General features: G+C 55.2%; 1 long non-coding RNA gene across 2 annotated transcripts in view; it reads right to left on the reverse strand.

Annotated features, from left to right (window-relative positions):
- Positions 1–1,170: 1,170 nt before the first annotated feature.
- LOC110360972 (uncharacterized) overlaps positions 1,171–20,690 on the reverse strand; it is a 69,509-nt gene continuing 49,989 nt past the window's right edge. For both annotated transcript variants that reach the window (XR_010466293.1, XR_010466292.1), the window contains exons 3-4: positions 5,162–5,240; positions 1,171–1,909 (exon numbers count right to left, since the gene is read on the reverse strand). This is a non-coding gene — a long non-coding RNA (uncharacterized LOC110360972). The remainder of the gene's footprint in view (positions 1,910–5,161; positions 5,241–20,690) is intronic.

Below are 20,690 nucleotides of genomic sequence, written 5' to 3' on the forward strand. Positions count from 1 at the left end.
GGTTCCTGTTCCCCCATGGAAGATCCTGGGGATATGAGGGCACAGGGAGAGTGAAGGTGACCTTGGACCTCCATCTCACCCATACTTGCAAGAGTTCTCCCGAAACAATGTCATGGTCTCCAAGTGGCCATGACACTACGGACGGGATCATGAGTGGGTTGCATAGCAGGGAGTCACCGTGCTAGAACTGGGGCCATGTGTACATGGTGGGCTGTGTTCCAGCAGCCTCCTGCTCCTGCGTCCCCTGGAGCCAGGCTGGATGGAGGATGGGCAGGGATCTCTGCATCTTCAGGTGGCTGCTCCACAAACAGCCACCCACACTTGCATCCTGCCACCCTCTGCTGCACCAGTTCTCCATCACCCAGGGTCTCTCCCATCACAGCTGAGAGACCTGGGGATGGGCTGTCCAGGGGTGAAGGCTCCTTCTACAGGACTCCATCCCAGGTGCCAGAGCACCTGGGAGGGGCCAACCACCCCCGGGGACATGGAGGACTGCAAGCCAGAGGACGAAAGCTTGTGGTGAGCATCTCTGTCCCTGCCCTGCTCAGCCTCTTCGCCAGCCCTGGTGCCCAGCAGTAACTGGGTGCCCTGGTTTCCCTCTATGGGGCTGCAACCTTTGCTGAAACCCAGAGGCTTCTGAGGCTACAAGACACTTGCTTAGGTGCCCAAGTAGGTGTTTTTTCTTCCCAAAGCTCATCTTGTGCTTGTAGCAGCAGGCAGCTGTGCCAGTGGGGATGGAGAGGCCGAGCACAGCAGCAGGGTGGATCAGGAGGGTGGATCCTGGCAGAGCTCCCAGTGCCCCCAGAGCAAAGACCTTGCTGTCAAGTGGAAGAACAAGCCTCACAGCCCTGTTCAAACCAAATATCTTCTGGCTGGACAGCAGGCTGGAGGAACAGCCATGGGCTGGGGAGAGATGCTGCAGCAGGGTGGGAGAGACACACGGAGAGGAGCGAGGGGAAGGGATGAAGCACACGAAGGGTTAAAGGTGTCCTTCCCACCCAGCATACGCTGTGTGCCAATCCTCCTAGCCATGTGTTTGAAATCCTTTCTGCTATCTCCTGAAAATATTTACAGTACATGCAGATAAATTAGCTGTAGCGCTTATTACGTCTCCCTGGAAATATATACAGCAGTTAAAGATGTTTAAAAAAAATAGCCGAAAGCCGTCTCTTTACTATATCTGGAAGATATTTCACAGTGCAGGGAATTTACAGGGCTGGGTGGTGGGGAAATCACATTTATTTTCACTCGAGTAGAGAAAGTTAAAGGACCCTTCACTGGAGTTTATTTTCATCTCTATGTGTGAGACAAGGAGCCAAGGTTGGCTCAGAGCGAGCCAGCGTGCTGAGGTGGGGGCACAGGGCAGGTTGGGGTAGGGTGGGGATGGAGACCAGGAACTTGGCAGCACCACGAGCTCCCAGAGACACATGGGTAGGGTCCAGCACCCTCCTCACACCACCGCTGCAGGGGATGCTGGCTGATGGACCTCCAGCTGTGCCTCCAGGGAAAACAGGTGACGTGGGAATTGGGGACACCATCACTGGGTACCTATGGAGGTTCAGAGAATTGGACACCTTTGATAGTCCAGGCTGCCTAGTCCAGGATGGAGAGAGGGCTCTCCTCCTGCCAGGGAGATCTCAGATGATCCCACTCCTCACAGACCTTCTCCCACAAAAGACATACCTGTCCCCTTGCCCACACCAAGCACACATTCCTGAGGGCACTGAAAGTGCCCAGAGCCCATGCGATGCCACCAGAAGAGCAATGTCCTCCATACACACATCTCCTCAGCCAAAGCAGCCTAAGCCCTTGCTCCCATTCCCAGTGCCAGCACAAGTCAAGGAGCTCCACCAGGACAAGGTGGTGATGGGGCATCGTCACATGCGATGGCTACTTTGTCAGTTCTTATCTGCAAAAGAAAAGAGCGAGCTGGTATCATCTCCATGCAGAACTTTCTTAATAGCTTCCAGGTGAAAATCAAGGTGATCTTCAAACCCACAGCAGAAGCACCAGCTGTCACAGGCTCTTAATCGCCAGGCTTCAAGGCCAACCCTCCTCAAATATCCTTTCCAGAAGTCCCTAGATCTCCATGTTGGGGTGAAAGGGCTGTGGTGGAACATCTCCACTTCTCGGTCAGCTCCCATAGCTGACATTGTCTTGCCAAGTGAAACCTTGTTGATTGAATAATTCTCTTCCCATCTTTTCTGGCTTCTCCTTTGGCTGAGGTTTCTCATGGTGAAGGCACCTGCCAGCTAGGAGTCAAAGACCGATGTCCTCAAATGCACTCGCTGACTCGCGGTCACTGACCCAACATTAGATGACAATGTCTTCTGGGCCACTGGCATCAAGATCTGGAATCGAGCTGCTGGCCTTGACGTAAAAGGCTTTGGGAAGCCATTTGCTAATTCCCCTGAGTCACCCGCTCCCTCTGGCTGTTTTGAAATTCATATCTAATGAGTGGTTTGGGTGAAGGAATTCTGCAAAGATGCAAACAATTCCTTTGCCAAAATAAATGGAGCCAGAGCGGGCTTATAAACATATAAATCATTTCTAGTTTTTAGCTTGCAAACAAGATACTTGTTTCTTCGTACAGATTTGGGGTACAGCAGGAATCGGGGAGGAGCGGGGGAAGCCAACCGAAGCTTCCCTCCAAAGGCAGCCCTTGCCTTTCTTGGAGCAGAACACGGGGCACCAGCCACGCTCCAGAAAGTCTCCAGGAGTCTCCAAGAGGGAGCAAAGTTGGGCTCTCCACCAGCTTTTTTGCTTATTGGCTCCTCAAACAATAATCTGCAGCAAATTAACTCAACCAATTCTTAATTTTCTCTCCAAGTGGGCGATACCATGCCCTGGGACAGGCAGGGAGGAGAAACCTCCTTGGGGTTGAAGGACATTGCACAGGGGACAACTTAATCACACTGCACAGCGCTGGCTAAACACGCAGACTTTACTCTGCTTCATGCAGGATTGCTATGGGACAGGAGAAAAATGGTGTAAATCACCCAAAACAAAATCAAGCCTGGCATGGACCTGGCATAGCCAGCAGAGGATGGAGCTCACCTGGCTGCAGGCTCCCTCCTGTGGCTCCTCTGGCCCCTGCGCCACTGGCAGGGTTTGGCACCCCTGGGACACAGGTGGCCCTTTGACTGAATGGCCACTTGGGCAGGAGCTGGGAGGGGGTGAACCTGTGCCCTGGGATGGGAGCTGCTCCCAGGGAAGAGGTTTGCACCAAGCTTGTGCTAAGTGCATTTTTTCCCAAATAAAGTGTTCTAGCTTGGTCAAATTTGAGCATATTCCAGGGACACAAGACGAATCGGCCTCCCTTCCCTCCCTAGTTGCCAAATCGCTTCAAAGGCAGAATTTTAAAACAAAATAAGGACAAATGCTTTATTTTTCCTTATCCCCATTCTTGGAAAGAGCCCTGCTCTCCAGCTGAAGTTTTCCCCCAAAATTCAACTGGACTCTGGAACCCACCCTGCAAAAAATTGCCTCCCAGACTGCGATGGTTTGGCAAAGCTGGCAGCAGCCACAGGCAGGGTTTCACACGAGGAAGCACAGAGCATCCTTAAAAGTAGCGGGCACCTCTGGCTCCCCACGCTGAGCACATGGAGTCTGTCTGCAGCACGCTCGGAGTGTAGTCACTTTATTTATAGGACGCTGAGGAGGTGCCTCGGTCTTCCAGGGGCTCTTTCCCCTTTTTTTCTTTCCCAAGCCTGCGGAAGCCAGCCAGATAACCAAAGCTGTTCCTCACTTTCACAGCAGATAAGCTAATTGTCGGATGTGCCCTTTGAGATAAGCAGAGCCCGGGTTTACGAGGGAACATGTGTTCTTGGGAAACGTCGTCACCCAGCCACGATATGTGTGATAACCCAAAGATGTGCAGGCTCCCTCCCCAGAGCACTGGGGTGTCCACTGGCTGGGGGTGCTCAGAGGCAGCTGCCTTGCACCACGGAAACACATTTGCAGGGGGAGGGATGTTCTCTTGGTTCCCTGCTGCATTGCTGCTGAACAAGGAAATGTCACGGTGCAGAGCATTGCCAGGTCCTCCCGGAGAGATGATTTCCCGGCAGATGCAGTGGGTCCTGAGTCCCTGCCCGAAGCATGAATGCGGGAGGGAGGATATTTCCCTCTGGTCCCTGCAGACCCGTGTGGCCCCATCACTGGTGTGGTGATGGTTGAGCATCGGTCTGCACTGGGGGAAGCCAAGGCACTGGGGCTGAAGCTCAGTTCAGGCAGAGTTGAGCAGGGGGATGGTGGGAGCGCCCACAGACAGGTCACTGATGGGCTCCTTTCCTCCAGCCAAAAATCTCCAGAGATGGCCCATTACCTACACACCTGCCTTCAGACAAGGGGTGAGGTTTCCCAAATTGCACAGACATGTCAAAGCCAGGGAACCCATCGGAGGACACTTCACCTGTCCCAGCCTGCCCTGACTGCAACCAGCCTGTTTGGGAGCGGCCAAGTCCTCGGCTCTCTGCTGAAAGGGACAGCAAAGGCTCCCATGGCACAGCAAGGCTCACCCCGACGTGCAAGCCATGTTCTGCTGGCAGGAGCATGTGCTGCGTACAAGATTTGCACCAAAATCCCTCCCAGACAGTGTTCCCCACCTTCGCTGGCACAGGAAGAGAGCAGCCGTGTTCCTCCAAGGCCACACTTGCACTCGCAGAGCGAAAGGCAGCAGAGCCACAGCATCAGGGTGGTCTGAGCCAGCGTGCCCCCTGTCCCGGAAAGGATGCTTGGCGAGTGCACAGGAGAGGGCTGTGGGAGGAGACCTGCTTCTCTGCCCCTCTGCCCCGCAGTGAGACCACCTTTGGTGTAGCCTTGACCTCCTGCCTGACCCCTGCTCAGATACCGGCCCTGCTGTCCCCACCAGCACCTCCCAGCCTAACCTTGGGAAGCCACCTGGCTGTCACTGGAGATGCTCAGTCCAGTGTTGCTCCCAGCACAGGGGATCCTCCAACCAGTCCAGCTCCCAAAGCCACCACCCACAGTTGCACCTGCAGGAGGTTTACAGCAAGGCACCCACAGCCTGTGATCCCATCATCCCCATCCCAAGCAACTCTCTGGGGCTACAGCAAGGCTGTGCTCCCTCACCCCCGCCCCCGGCAGGCGAGCCACCCTTGTTTGGCTGTCCCCTCCCTCCCCCTGAACAGCCATCACTCACCAGGCTTTGATTATGGCCACAAAGGAGCCTTGGAGGAACCACAGGGAAGCTGGAGGGAGGCCGGCAGATGATGAAAGAGCTGTCAAATGGGATTAAACAGTAACCGTCTCCCCTACTGCTGGGCAGCGGGAAGGGGGACAGATTGTACTGGATTGTCATGCAGGAGCCCTCCTGCTGCTGGAGCCTGCCAGCCCCGTCCCCCCGCGGGCTGCTGGCCGGCCGAGCCCCGCCAGCGGGCAGCGGGACAGTGGGCAGTGGTCCCCAGGCAGGAGGTGGCAGCGGGCGATGCATGGTGGCTCTTCACACCAGCACTCACATCCCACAGAGTCATCCCCAAGCCCTGGGTGAGGGCCCCCTACACTCTGGTGGGCTGAGGAAGCCATCCCCAAAGTTCCCAGGCACTGAGAGCCCTCAGGGGTTTGGATGGAGGCTCCGTCCAGCCTCAGCCTCAGCCTCAACTAATGATGTTCCCTTGTCCTCAGCAGCACCTGCTGCTGACAGCATGGCCCTCACCTCCCTTGCCAGACAGTCCCCAAGGGGAGAGGGTCTGGCAGGAGACACCTCACCCACAGCATCCTTCTTGCCAGCCCTTGGGTAGAAACCTTTTTCCTTGCCTGGCCTCCAGACAGAGGATCATGGAGGTGAAGAAGGGGCAAGCATGCTTTCTCATAGCACAGGGACAATGTCAGAGCTTCCTGGGGACTTGTCTGCAGCTCCACAGGGACATGGGTGCCACTTGTCCTGGCAGGCTGAGCCCTGGAGGCAGGATGAGCATCAGAGACTGCCTTTCCATGCACCCTCCTGCTGATCCACCAGCAGCACAGTAAGCGGAGCACAGGGTGCCACAACCTGTGGGGCCATTCTGTGTGTGGCACGGGCCTGCTCTGGCTTTCCCAGGAGTGCACAGCATCGGGATCCCGGCACATGGTTGATGAAACGCCTGGGTGCCAGCACGTCCCCCGGGATGCTGAGCCACGGGGCCACCAGTGCCCTGGGGCTCCCTCCATTCCCTGCTGCTCTGGCTCTGCCCTTACCCCTTCATCCTCTCCCTGGAACAAAGTGGTATGTGTGGGCCTGGGGGCGTTGGGAGCTCCCTGGCAATGTCCAGGATCCCAACAAGCCACTCACAGAGGATCTAAAGACCAGCATTGCTGGGGCCACCCCAGAGTGGGAGCGGATCAGGGGTCCGGCAAGCCCTGGCCAAGGAGCCGCCCACCAAAACTTAGGCTGCCCTGGCATGGCCAGGCACCTCCTTATTCCTTCTGCATCTCCCAGTTTTCATGTTCTCTGACAACCCTGGGCTGCTTTTCACCAGTGGGTGACACAGCAGGGTAGACCTTTCCCCACGGCCATGCGGAGCCAGAGACTGCAAGTTCTGGGATGGGGACTGGCTCCCCCCAGGCAGGGAGACAGACAGAGGGACAGGCAGGGGGACCCAATCCTTGGCTTTTCAAGCACCCAGGCAGCAAGGCTCTTGGGGAGCCCACCTCATCCCACCACCTCCCCATCCCAGCACCGCGCGGGAGCCCCAGCCGGACGTTCGCAGGCAGATCCACCCCCAGCCCCCCGAGCGCCAAGTCCTCACCACCCACTCCGCCAGCGGCAGCTCCAGTTTCTCACAGCACCCTCTTTTCTGAGCCATTCGTCACGGCCCCCAGCACAAAAGCCAGGGAGAGAAAGAAACAAGGAGTAGGAAAAGGAAGGAAGATAAAAAAAAAAATAAAATAGAGAAAGGGAGCAAGAAGGAAAGAAAGAGGGAGGACAAGGCGTGAAAAGAGCCAGGTCTGCTGCCGAGAGGGGAGGAGGGGAAATTATGAAATAAATGAAGCACCTCGGCGGTTCGGGGGGCACTGGAAGACAGCCCGACCACGGCTGAATTTTAAACGCCTGCCGCACAATCGGTCCCATTTTCCAAAGAGAGGAAGCTGTGTCCAAAGACCCTCATGTTTATTCATGAGGAGCCTTGCTGGCCCCTCCCACCCTATTGTCTGGGGGTATTTATTTGGGGGCATCTGTCTGGCCCGATGAATGGTGGAGGGGTAATAAATGGGATGGTGAGGCCGGGGAGGGGAGCCGGCGCAGCCGAGCTGGGCGGTGGGCTGCCCTGTCTCCCGACCCCCTTCCCACTGCTCCTCTTGGCCCCACGCTGCCAGGGGGGTGTTCCTGCCCCCCATGCTGTCCCCAGTGCCCAAGGGATCACAGGCAGGTCTCTCCACAGACCCATGGCAGCCCAGGAGTGGGGTGAGGGAAGCAGGGACAGCTCTGGGGGACAGAACTGGCTGGTTCTGGGGCTGCCGGAGGCCAGGGGAGTGAAGGGTGGGTGTCCCCATGGTGCCACCCAGAGGAAAGCCAGGACAGGGTGTGGGACATGGCGTGGCACCATGAGCAGCTGCATGGGATGGGGCTAACCAAGAACTTGCCTTGCCTGGCTGGGAACAGTGACCAGCCCCTCCATGGGCAGCAAGGAAGGGCAGGCAGCGCCCAAAAGGGCAGGCAGGGCTGGTTCAGGAAAAGGATGACCCAACTCATCCACACAGATGGGCAGGAGGCTCATTGGGATGGGGTGGGCAGCCTGCTATGGGGAGAGTTGCATCCCATGTCTGCTTGGCCAGGCCACACTCCCCCATCTCTCCTGCTGGAGAGGAGCAGCTTCCTCCAGTGGAAACTCCTCATCCTCCTTGGTGGGACATGGTACTCATGGGGAGCAAGGAGAAGCTCCACATCAAAACCAGCCTTGGTGATGTCAAGGGGCTCAGGCACTTGGTAACCCAGAAGTGAGACGCTGGGGTGTCCTGGAGACATGGGGACCCACATGGTACAGCAGGTGCTGGCCAACCTGACTCTGTGGGAGAAACCCAGCAGCTCTGTTGGCAATGGGGCTGGTAGAAGTGTGGGGACAGAGTTGCTGAGCTGACGCAGGCAGCTTGGCTTTCTGCATCCCCACCTTTCCTTCACCTTGTGCTCAAGGGAGCTGGTGTCCAGCCTGACCCACCCCCAGGGAATGCCTGCGGGATGCAGGAGCGATTCTTGTTTGCAGACAAAGTCATTGCAAGATCACCCGCCTGGAAACTGGAGCTCATCAAATTCAACCTTGGAATAGAAGCCACAGCCTTGCAGCTGCCAACAAGAGGAGTGAAGAAAGGAGATGGCTTTCAATGACACAGCCGCAAGAGCCACTTCCTTAAGGGCGTGCTGTCACCCAGATGCTGGCAGAGGCGGCATGATGCAGGGAGGGGACCAGGGGTGCCTAGCGGCCACCTCCACCACACCAGCAGAGCCCACACAGAGGCTCCTGCACACATATCAAGCGCTTGAGAAGGGTTGGGAGGCACCGGACAGGGAGAGCAGCCGGGAAGAGCCAGCCTGGCTGGCAGCGCAGGAAGCAGATGGTGCAGTCGGCAGGGGAGCACAGACACCTCCCCACGCAGGCCCTGAGCCAGGGCGATGGCACTGCTCCCGCCAGCACCCGCGGGCTCTGCTGGGTTGAGGAGACAGCCCAGCGAGCGAGCTCCCCACTCTCAATCCCCCCATCAAAACACGGATGCCCTCACTCATGCACAGGAGCAAACATCACATTGGGCAGCATGTGTGCGCTGAGGGCAGCAGTCGGGAGGAAGATGTCAGACCTGTGCCTCCAACTCAGGCACTAGCAGAAGCTGGCTCAGCAGTTTGCTTGCAAGCTCTATCCAGGAAAGTATTTTTGGAAGGGCATTAGGTTATTGGCATAAAAGTCGCCTCATAGCCATGTAAGCCCAAGCACAGCTGCCAGCTGCACTTCCCTGAGCTCTCCTGTTCCCAGACCTTGGCAGAAAACCCCTCTGTAGTCACAGCTGGTGGTCCCCAGGTCTCTTCTGCCTCTGCCCCTGTGGTGAAGGGCTCCTGCTTCACCCCTTCCCCACATCGTGACCCCTGGGCCAGTTTGTATCCCACCCTAGACAAGGTGCCCAGCAAGTCTGGGGACCATGCAGGCTCCACACAGGTCCCTCTGGGATGGGTCCCTCTGGGAGAGCCACCCAGGGAGCAGATCTCCAGGAGCCCAAGTGAGGGATGTCCCCTGGCCACCAGCCTCTTGGCCCAACAGTGTTGAGACAGACGAGCCCAGTGGCGCTGATGAGGATCCTGCTTTCAGCAAGGTGGTTAAACACTTGTAACTGCCATCCCCAGGACTCTGCCACTAGACCTGCACCTTCTCCTGGTCTGGGTGACACCATGCACCCTGAAAGGAAGGACAGAAGGAGGTGGTGAGGAAGGAAACTGGTGAGAAAAACAGCCTATGCTTCTGCACAGAAAAATGAAATACCTCCTGAGCCAAAGCAGGAATGGGGAAGCAATGTGATGAGCTGGCAGCCTCCAAAATACCATCTCCTCTCCCCTTAGGTGCCACGAGAGAGGGTGTGTATGGGGAATATGAACATAGGCAAGAGAAGATGGTGACCAGATAAGTTCCTCACTCTCTCACATGCCAGCTACACATCCCTGCGCTACTGGCAGAATGTTTTCCATGCCCTCTATGTTTTGGAGACCTCACTTCCCACTAATGAGATGCTTCCTAGGTTGTAATTTGGACAAGTTGGCTTTGGTTGAGAGAAAATCAGAAGGAAAATCCTCCCAGTCCTTCCGGCTTCTGTAATTGAATGCAAATTGCTCGGCAAATATCTGCAGCCAAACACCCCTGCGGCCACTGAGCGGAGGAGGGAGTGTCATGCTCCAGAGGGGATGGTTTCTACCACAGGGTGATTTTTCCGGCATGCACGCTTGGCTCTTCATGACAAAGGGAGATTGCTGGGGGGTATGTGCCCAGCCAGCACCAGCTTTGCTTCACAGAGGTGATGACAGGCTGGACAGCACATGTGCGGGAGGCTGTGATCCTCCTGCTGCCCGTTGCTGCCAGCCCGCCCTGCCTGCTGGGCCCATGCCCCATGGGGTCCGCGGGTCCCTGCAGGGAGGGCAGTGCGGTGAGGAAGGGACAGGCCCCAGCCGGGCGCGATGCTTATTGGGATGGGAACTGAGCTGAGTGGACACAGGGAGGGCAGGAGGGAAGAGATGTGGGGACAGAGACTGCCACACAGGCTTATTTGTTGTGATCTGTTTGGGCAAGGGGGTCCTGTTGAACCACAGAGTCCCTTGGGATAAAGGAGCTGCAGCCAGGCTTAGGGCACTGCCCTGCCCAGGGCCACAGCAGCTGCCAGCAGTCCCTGCCCACTCCTCACAGCAGCATCTTGCTGCACGTGGGGGGGTCATCTCTGAGGCTGCATCCAAGTCTGAGGGATGCCTTGTCCCTACCCCCATGGCTGCGGAGTGCAGGAACATGTCCAGGCCGGGTTCCACCTGCCCTTGGGGAGAGGGAATGGCCCCAAAGCAGTGTCGGTCCCCACTCTGACCCACCACCCACGGGGAAACACACCCTGACCTGCACTGTTTCACCCAGCCCTTGGCCTCGGGCTGGCCACCCACCCGTCCCCCATCACTCAACACATCCTAGTGGTGGAAGGAGCATCTTCAACAGCCCAGCGTGACTCACTGGCACTGTGCAAATACTGCATGCATGCAAAGCTGTGAACACCTCTGTGCGCAGACACAGACACATGTGATAAGATCCATGGCTGCACAAACACGCTCCCAGGGAGATATTTAATCAGGCAAGGGGAACAGCCCCAGATGCCCAAACTTGCTAACAGACAGATGCAAACATTGAGCGAGACACCCAGAGCCCACGACATGTGCATACACACAGTCAGACACATCCGTACACAATACCTCATTAAACATGGGCAGTGTACAGTCCCAGATTAGGGATGGCTGGGCTGTGGGCACCCGGCCAGGCTGGGATCAGGGTTCAACTTCAGCCTTGACAAGTCCTGAAGTCTCACAAGCTGTTCTCGTGGGATTCCTATTGCCCTGGACTATCAGTGGGCACAGAGAGGCAGCCTTGGACTGGAACAGGGGACAAAAATGCTAAGGCTTATCCTGTCCTAACAGCAGGTTCAGACCCTCTGAACCTGTTGTGGTTGCACCACCACTGGAAGTGTTCAAGGTCAAGTTGAACAGGGCTTTGAACAACCTGATCCAGTGAAAGATGTCCAGGAAGGATGGACTAGACGATCTTTACAGGTCTCTTCCAACTCAAACCATTTTCTGGTTTTATGATCTAGGGATGGTGTTGGCTTCAGCCCGGAGATGCCGCTTGGGGGTACCCTCTTGGGACCAGGAGCCGGGGCAGGGGGACATGCAGCCTCCCGGGCCACGACCCTGCAACCCCCCGGCTGCTGCGACCGGTCCCCGCGACCCCCGGCCGGGCTGTCCCAGGGCCTTTGCTGCCACCTCTCCGCGCCGCGGGGAAGCACAGCCCGACCCCGACCCCGGCCGGCCCCGCGGGGAGCGCACCCCGCCTCCTGCAGCCCTGCGGGGGTTTCCCGGGGCCGGGAAGGGTGGCTGGGAGGCGGCCGGTGCTCCCTTCTCCTGGGGGAGCCGGGCACCTGCAGGGTGCAGCCTCTGCTGCCGGCTCGAGAGATTTTGCCACTTAGTTATAAACGCATCATGCCAAGAAAAAACAAATTTTCCACATAGTCATTGTCCCAAACTGATGCCCAGGCCAGAGCAGTGATGAGGGCTCTCGGCTTCTCCCACCCGAGCTCGCTGTGTGGGTGGCAAGTTGCCCATCAGTACCTCAATGCTTTCCAAACCCTCCTACTTTCAAAGATCTCTTCCTCACTTCCAGACTGCTCCAAGTCATTGATGTTGCCTCGAGGACTCCAGCTCAGTGCCACCCATGAGCCCTGCAAGGTCCATCTGCTGCTCCTGCTCCCCGTGCATCCCTCTTGCCCCATCCCAGTGCTGATCTGGTGACGTGCCCGCAGGTCCTGTGCCCAGCCCTTCTTCCCAGTGTGAAGCGTCCTGCCTTGAAGTGAGAGAACTTCTGCTTCACCCAAAGCCCAGCACCTCAGAGAGGATCAACTCACTGTGCTGCTTCCCACCTCACAGGGTTGATGGGTCCTGCAGCAAGCAGCAGGTCCCAACAGAAGACAGGGCTAGACAAGCTGGACATGGGCAATGCACCGCACAGGTGCCTCTGCCTGTGCTGCAGCTCTCCGCACTCCCATATGGGACACCACAGCTGTCTGAAAGCAGTCCAGTCAGCAGCCCGTAGGATGGAGTTTGGGACAGGGCATAGAGTGGTTGTTTGGGGTCTGGAGGTCAACAGGCCCAGCAGGACATTCAGGTGCTGGGCATCCTTATGGACAGAGATGGGCCATCCTCCAAGAACATGGGTGATTGTGTCCCCTTTCCTGCTGCGACAGGCAATGGACTTGAGCAAGCAATTCCCAGATGTACCACAGGCACGGAACAGCAGTTCCTTCTCCACATGACTTCTGAGCAGGACCATCAGCTCTATGCAATGTTCCTCCCTTCAAATACCAAAAGGACTTCAAACCCCGTGTGGGCATCTTGGAGAGAGGGGAGGCCAGAACGTCCCCTGAAACCAAACTTCCAGAGCCAGGCCTGGGAAAGAGGAACATTTCACATCTTCATTGTGTCACCAAGTCCTCAGCAGTACATAGCAACAGGGAAACACAATTATTGAGAGAAATGCAGCTGCCTCCCACATGAAGGAAACAGATCTGGTCAAAGCCGGGAAGCTTGGGAGGGGGGAAGGAGAAAATTTTCATAAAATACTCTTTTTAATGACAGCAGGGCTAAACGCACATCGCACACACACGCATGCACACACACAAAACAAACAAACAAAAGCCCTAACACATACTGAGGTCCTCCAGCGATGTCTTAAACTGGTTTGTGGGAGGGCCTCCCTACAATGCCACCATCCCGATGGCCGCCCCTCTCCTGCGTTGACAAAAGGCAGCATCACACATGCCTGAAGAAGCCGGTCCCAGAGCCCATTTGCTGTTCTTTCCATTGTTTTACTTTAATGAGTTGCTAGCGAGGGATGACCTTTCCCTCTCCCTCCTCAACAAAGAAATGAGTACATTTCTCAAAATCACGGGGGTAAAAGAAAACATGTCAGAAAGCGTGATGGCTACGGAGCTACCAAATGTGCCATGGACAAAGACCAAGAGAACTGCAGCCAGGCGGCACAGCTGAAGAGCCACGATGACCAGGGGCTATTGGGAAGGTTTCAGGGTGTGCTCCTGCAAGCCTGGAGCTGCCGGTGCAAAGTCCTCTGGGGGCTCGGGCTTCCACCAGGACCTGCACAAAGCAGGTCCTAAAGATCTCCTCTGGGATGGGACTCCATCTGCCAGCCAGCAAGGGGACTCATGCTCATTCTGAAGAGCTGGTACCCCAGGAAGGAGCAAGACCTGCCTGTGCGCACACACCAGAGCCAAAGCTCGTGGGCTTCAGGTTCACAGAAAATCCTCAGTCCCCATGTCCCCACCACCCCCCTCAGGTACAGCAGCAAAGGGCTTGGATCTCATTGGCCCTGGCAGAGGGAAGCGCCAGCAGCCTGGCCAGGTCCCTGCCCGTCCCTGTGCCAATGATAAGGCAAAATCATTAAACGCTGAGGCCAGCGCAGCCGAAAATGTGCACTTTAGCCTAGATTTATCCTGCTTAACTTTAACGTTTTTGCAGTAGTGGAGGAAGGCAGCCAGCTCCTGGGAAGTGACCTGACCCAACACGGACCACAAGGATCTCTGAAGTTGCCTTCTTCACTAAAGAGAAGATGCTGCTCCTAATTTTGGCACAGCATGTACCACTACTTCAGCTCTGAGAGAACAGCACTGAAGCACAAAGCCTTCTGCTGACCCAGTGATACCAAAACAGCCCTGTGAGCCCTCCCGGCATCACTTCACCAAGCCATTGTCTCCATGGCTCAGTTGTCCCAGACCTGCCCAGATGGCTGCTTCTGGGGCTCCAACAGAGAGAGCACAGCAGCAGCCAGACCCAGCAGTGTCTATTTATTTTTAAGGACCTCAACACCCCTTTTCTATGGCACCTGTGCCAGGGAGCGCTCCCTCCACCACCCAGCACTACTGGGCTTTAGAGAAGGGGCAAGTTTTCCCTGGCACTTCAGCCTGTTGCAAACCATGTTGTGTGTCAGCAGCTCCACCCAAATCCCTGCCAACGTCCAAACATCTGCAACTCCTTAGCATGCAACACTCCCTTTCTTTATTTCACTGGTGTTCCCGGAGTTAACCTTCCTGCTCCCCAGCTGCAGCCTCGCACCCACCACCCAGCATCTTGTCTGGACATGGTGGCTGCTCGCAAGCGGCCGTGCTGCCTCCCGGCTCCGCAAGTGCTAATGTCACTGAGCTGTGGGCACCAAGCACTGGCCCATGCCCTTTCCTTGCGTGGTCCTTTTTTTTATTGTGAGCTCATTTTCTGTTCATTTTGGAACTTTTGCAGAATGTTTTAAGATGCTGCTGCTCAGCATGGAGAAGCACAACCTCTGTCAAAAGCTGGTGGAAAGAGTTGGAGGACCTTCTCCCTGTCTTCTGTGCTCCTAGGGCAGCAGCCAGCCCTCCCTCTCCCTCCCACCTTGCTGAGCTCCACCCATGCCCTGGAGGCTGAACATCCCCCTGCAGAAATACAGCCTGTGACTCCGCCGTGCCTGCACAAAAGCACCTTTCCTTGGCCTCACACACCATGCCATTATATGCCATGCCCATAGCTAACCCCTCACTCTTTCCCCTCTCACCACTTTTCCTCCACTAAGTAAATCTTCTTTAAAAATACCTTTTGTCCTGTTTACACCTGTGCTGGCTTGGGGAAGGGTAGAGATGTGATGCTGAGTGTCACCCAGGCTGCCCCAGCTGGAACGTGGCCAGGCACAGGCATCAGAGCCTGCCCTCTCCAGCCGCACAGCGAGAGCACAGAGTCGGAAAAAATGACGTTGGAGGTTTTCCGTCGGAGGACACTCCTTCCCTGCTCAGTGTTCGGGGCTGGAAAGCTCTCGGAAAGTGAAAGGGGTTGACACTTTTGCTGGCAGCGGAGTTCAGCAGGGGTCAGGGCTAATCCAAGCAGAGCCGACGGGAGGGGAGGGAGGTGGCGGGGGGAGTCAAGCGTTGACGCGCTGAGAGGTAAAAGCTGTGTCAGGCACTCCCAGGAGGGAGGAAACAAATGTATAATCAAAACAAAACCGGCTGGGGCTTGCGTGGTTGATGGTGGGTCTCAGGGGGGCTCGAATTTTATGTTCAGCTGCTGCGGGCAGCATGGAGAGAGAGCTGGGCTGGGGGTGCTGCTGCTGGGGGCCACAGTCACCTCACCCACCTTGCAGGCAGACAGGTATGTACCTGGCCGTGAAAACATCAAGATGCCAAATAGTCCTCAGACCAGCCTGCAGATGCTTAAGGCTTATCTTAGGTCCCATCTCCAAGTGACCGGCCGGAGCTCAAGCTGACAGAGACCTTGGGAGTCATATCAGCACTGCTGTTACATCCGAGCAACACTCTGCTCCCCCACTCTGTTTGCACAAAGCTCCAGGCCCTGGAAATGCAGCCACCAAGCAAAGCTCACCACCTCAGCAGGAGCAGAGACCAGGAGCAACTCAACAAAATGTAATTTGTCACCCTCCAGGCAGGCTCCTACCCTGCCGGCCGTGCTATGCTGCTCCCATCCCAGCTAGGGACAGCTTTGGAGCAGTCCTGCTGGGGTCCTGGAGGTCCCAGGGGAACCACAGCACTCTGTACTCAGGTCAACACAGGATCCAGGGCACCACACACGTGTGGAGCACCAGCATGCATCTAGCGCACAGGGCAGGTCTCTGCCTGCCAGTACATGATGGACTCAAGGATGAGTCTTAGGCAGAAGTCCAAGCCATGTGATGATCCTAAGCAGTGTCTGATAATAAAATCAGCACCAGACAGCAGAGCCCATTTGTTTCAGATCAAGGGGATTACCAAGATTTTTACAGGTTTGCTAACAGTGGGGTATTTGTGTGGAGTTGTCCAGGCCAAATCCATCTTTCATCCAGAAGTCTCCCCACAGCTCTACCACTGGGAGTTGGGGGAGCTGGGCATCTCCTGTTTTCAGGCATGCCTTTTGTCCATCTAAACAGAATGCAGAGCTGAAAAACACATTGAAACTTCTCAACAAAAGCTAGCCAAAATGCATGGGTTTCTAGCGCTTCTGAATGTTGTTTTTTTGTTATTTTTTTTTTAACTCAGGGGATTGAAATTATTCATTTCCAAAAGCAGATGAGTGCACAGGCAACGTGACGTTAGGGGCATGCAGGTGCAGAAGGGCACGTGCGTGTCCTGTTCCACCAGCCAGGCAGGTCAGTGCCCTGGGCAGTACCCTGGGATGGCATCTGCATCTGGGATGTTGGAATTGACGTTCCTCACCAAGCTCCTGACTCATCCATTATGCTGGTCCCAGCCTTGAGCTGAGACTAGGAACCCCCGGAACTGAAACCCCAAAGGCAGGCTTGTAGCACCTGTTCATGGAAAATTAGCAGTCTGTGCACAGAGAAACCTGCACAAGCAATCGGTCTGCATTTCAGTTTCTTTTACTTTAAGTTTCTGAGTTTTCAGGCCATGCTAGTATCACATTTTCAGCCTTTCTCTACAGCGGTGGCAACTCAAGCCTTTCTTTTCCTTGCCAACCCGTCCCAACCAAGCCAAGTGGAAGCCCCCCAAGCACTGTGACTCCACTTGGTGATTAGGAGGAACAGCTGGGACTCAGGGAGGACAACTGGGCAGAGCTGCAGTGTGAAGCTGTAGCATCCAGCTCTCTGATGGAGCAATTGGAGGAGACACAGGATGCACCAAAGGCTGTTTGAGTGACACCACTGTCCTTTAAATCACTCCCTCTCCTAGTGTCCCCAGTACCATTGATAAATCCAGGAGGAGACACACTGTGGATGGGTATATTGTCTGGGAGCAACTCTATACGGCCCTTTGGGGACAGCACAATGTCGCAGACTGGTGAAGCTTTATAATTGCAATTTCTCTATCCAGAATGCCCTGGGTTTGAATCACTGCTGAGCCACGCACTGCAGCCATCTCTTTCCAGCCCCCACAGGCAATGGTGGGGTGACTGTGTCCATTTTATGGGCAGGGACTGAAGGCACCAGTGGGTCCCAAGCCTGGCAGGGACCTTTGCCCACTCCATGGCAGGACACAGTGGGACAGTGGGTGCCTCAGCAGAGCAGGGTCTACCTGGGGACCAAGTGCAGGAGCAGATGGGGTGGAAAGGGTTCTCTAGCAGAGGGCGATGGTACAGGGGAGCTGCCCACGCACCGACCCGTCAACAAAGCTGCCTCAACAGGGCGGGACACCCCTCCAGGGACTCTTCTTGTGGGGAGCAGTGCAACCTCACCCCCTTGCCCCACGGACCGTTGGTGTGGGGTGCGTGGAGTCCCTGTCCCCCCATGCCCAAACTACCAGAGGCCACTCCCAGCACAGCCCTCGGGGAGCAGCCCCACTCAGCAGAAGCCTGTTCTCCCCCACGAGCATGGCAGAGCCACGGCTGCCAACTGCACGGCATCTGAGGGGTTAAGAAAACCGAACCTGCCACAAGAGATTTGAGCAGAAACTCCACTAGAGACCTTGAAATCCTGTTAATTGATGCCACACATGTGCTGCATTTAACCTCTGCCCTTTGCTGTAATAGTTTACACAAGTGGCACGAAGGCCGATGTCTCCTGATGCGCGGGGGCGGTCTGCGCAAGCCCGAACCCACTGCGATCACACCGGGCATCCTCTGAGCGAGGGTCACCACCTCGGAGACAAGCTCCTCCATCCCAAAGTGCTCATGAGCCCTCCGTCAGGCGTTTCAGCTCACAAGTCCTTGCACAGGAACCAGCCACTGTTTGCGGGCAAGTCCTGGGCAAACAAATAGTTCATGTGTAATTATTCAGTTATTTGTAATAAACCCCTTGCCGCAGTTTCTGGTGTGAATGCAGTCCTTCCAGTTGATGCCCAGGCAGGCGGCTTCCCCATCCAGCTGGGTCTCACCCGGGGTGGAGAGAGGAGATACTGCTGCTTGTGGTTAACACCAGGGGTGTGGGACCAGCATCTTCCCAGCCCTGCTGATGTGCGGTTTGTTCTTTATCACTTGAGAATGAAACTGTGGAGTCAAGACTGAAAAAAAATATGATCGGAAGAGTTACGGCTATTGTTAACCCCTACTATAGCCAGGCAAATGACAGAGTAAATGAGTCCTCCTGAGTTTATTCATCTTAAAAACACCCAAGTAGGAAAAAAATGAAAAAATAAGAACCTTGTAACTTCAACCCTACCTATGTTCACTAATCAAGTGATTCTGGGCCATGACCAAGGTCTCAGATGAAGAAGGAACTGACACAGCTCCATACATTCAAGTGCAATAGCAGCCTTCAACGTTGCGAGCTGTGGAAGTAAGAGCTTCTGGATGCAAGACCACAAGTATTATGTACTCCCAATCCTGCCTGTCCAACAGCTCCCAGGAAAATCTCCTCTGGTAGAGCCATAGGGCAGCAAGAAGCTGCACCCCACAATGAGCATCTGGCTGCCAGGGCTGAGACTCAATCCAACGCACAACCGCCTCTCACTCACAAACTGCTCCATCAAAGACAACTAAAGGTTCCCCTTCAAATTCCTACCGAAAGATGAAAACCAAAACATCAGTTCAAAAGCATTCATTTTTCTTCCTCTTGGAAAGATTAAAAAGCAATGTCAGATCTCATTTCCCTCCACAAACCATGGGGGGCTGGCAGAGAGAACCTCGACACTGGTGCAGAGATGTGCTCTGGAAGAGAACCAACCCCTCCGTGTTCTTCCAACCAGCTGTGATTTCAAACCTCGTAATGCTGAAGGTCCTATTGTATTTCAGAATCTTCGTGATCAACCAAGCATCTATCAATCAAAACACTTGTGAGGACAGGGAGGACTGTCCTGGGTGAAGCAGCGGATGTGAGCCAAGGTGTGATAGCACGAGGGATTTCTCAGAGCTGCTTTGGGCCAGGCTCTCACCAGCACATCACCTCTGACAAAGCCAGATCCCCCAAGGGATCAGCACCCATCAAATAAAAGCCTGGATCTTTAGAATATCCTCCTGGGAAGAGTGTCACCAAAGTTTTGGGCAGTGGTGTTGCAGGGAGCTGCCGGGGTCCCACGGACATGGGACCTCTGGCCAGCACCTCCTCTAGGTGGGAAAGCATTTGAGAGGGGCTGCCAGCGCTGCTGGCCTTTGGCATCACGAGAGGGAGACAAAGCAGAGTATCTCACCCCATGCTCCTCAGCCAGGCCCTTGTTTTATCTTCAAATGTTCCCTCATGCAGCCATTAGAACTGCCCAGCCAATATCCCGGAGACGATTCTCTTTGAACGGCCGCTTTGTCTGGTAACTTTATTTACACTTTTGATGCCAATGTTTATCCACCCTTTAAAAAGCTATTCAGAGCGTCTCCCAAATTAACTTCAGATGTGAGAGCAATGGGAACATTCCCTACATCATATTTCATGCACTTTCGTGTTATTTAATTCTTGGAAACTCTTTTTTTTAAATATAAAAATATTTTTTAAAAAATCTCCAAGGTTTTGTAGAGTATAACCTCTCCCTGTGTGGTCTGCAAAATCTGGCTGTAAAGCTCTTTCCTAAAGTTCACAAACTCCATTCTAAATCGTCTCCTTATCTTGCTTATTGGGTTTCTGTTTTCACTGACATACATCCTGGATAAGAAAATGCTCCAAGTGGCCTCCACCACCAATGGGCCTGCACCCCTGGCAAGGGGAGCTCTGTCTGGGGATGGCTGGCATGGATGCCCAGAGAAAATGGGGATGGAGTAGGATGGGATGGAGTGGGATGGGATGGGATGGGATGGGATGGGATGGAACGGAATGGAAAGGGATAAAATTTGAGGCTGTGATGAGGTGAGATGAGATGAGATGAGATGAGATGAGATGAGATGATGAGACCAGACGAGAGCAATTGCTTTATCCAATTTCACCGCAAACCTTCCCTCAGATTTCAATTTTTTCCTCAAGATGCCTTAGTAAAAGGAAGCTGTTTTTCTGCACATGAAAAAGAAGCGCAGAGCATCCTGGTACTCACAGGGCTCACTGGAGACCCATGGCCAAGTCCCTGAGGGCTGGGGCAGGCCACCAGGTCTGCTCCTCGTGGGAGCAGCTGCAGTGGCCGAGCAGACTCAACCCCCATCCTCCGGACCCCCAAGATGTGGCTGCACCATCAGCACCTGGAGCCAACCCATGAAGGTTTGTGCATTGACTCTTCCAGCAGTGACCAGCTGGAGCTGGAGTGGGCATCACCTGCCGCTAGGATTAGTCTTTCCTTTTCCCATCCCCTCCCCACTGGTCCATTATGGATCAGGCCACAAACAAGCAGGCTCCTCCTCATACCGGTGAAGAACCTCCACAGGTACCTGGTTGCCCAGGAGGCTGCAGCAGAGCTGGCAACACCACCGGCTCCCAGACAGAAGGTGTCACTGCCTTCGGTCAGGTCTTCGGCTGCAGCTTTCCAGCTGTGAGAGAAGTTAAAAGGCCTCTTCCCTGGGGAGAAATTTTCAGAAAAAATCCAGTAGGTAGCTGGAGACAACCTCCAAAAACAGCCGGTAGAGCTGAAAATCCTGCCTGAAT

Source organism: Columba livia, chromosome 15, assembly GCF_036013475.1.
Source record: "Columba livia isolate bColLiv1 breed racing homer chromosome 15, bColLiv1.pat.W.v2, whole genome shotgun sequence".
In the NCBI taxonomy this organism is placed as follows: Eukaryota; Metazoa; Chordata; class Aves; order Columbiformes; family Columbidae; genus Columba; species Columba livia.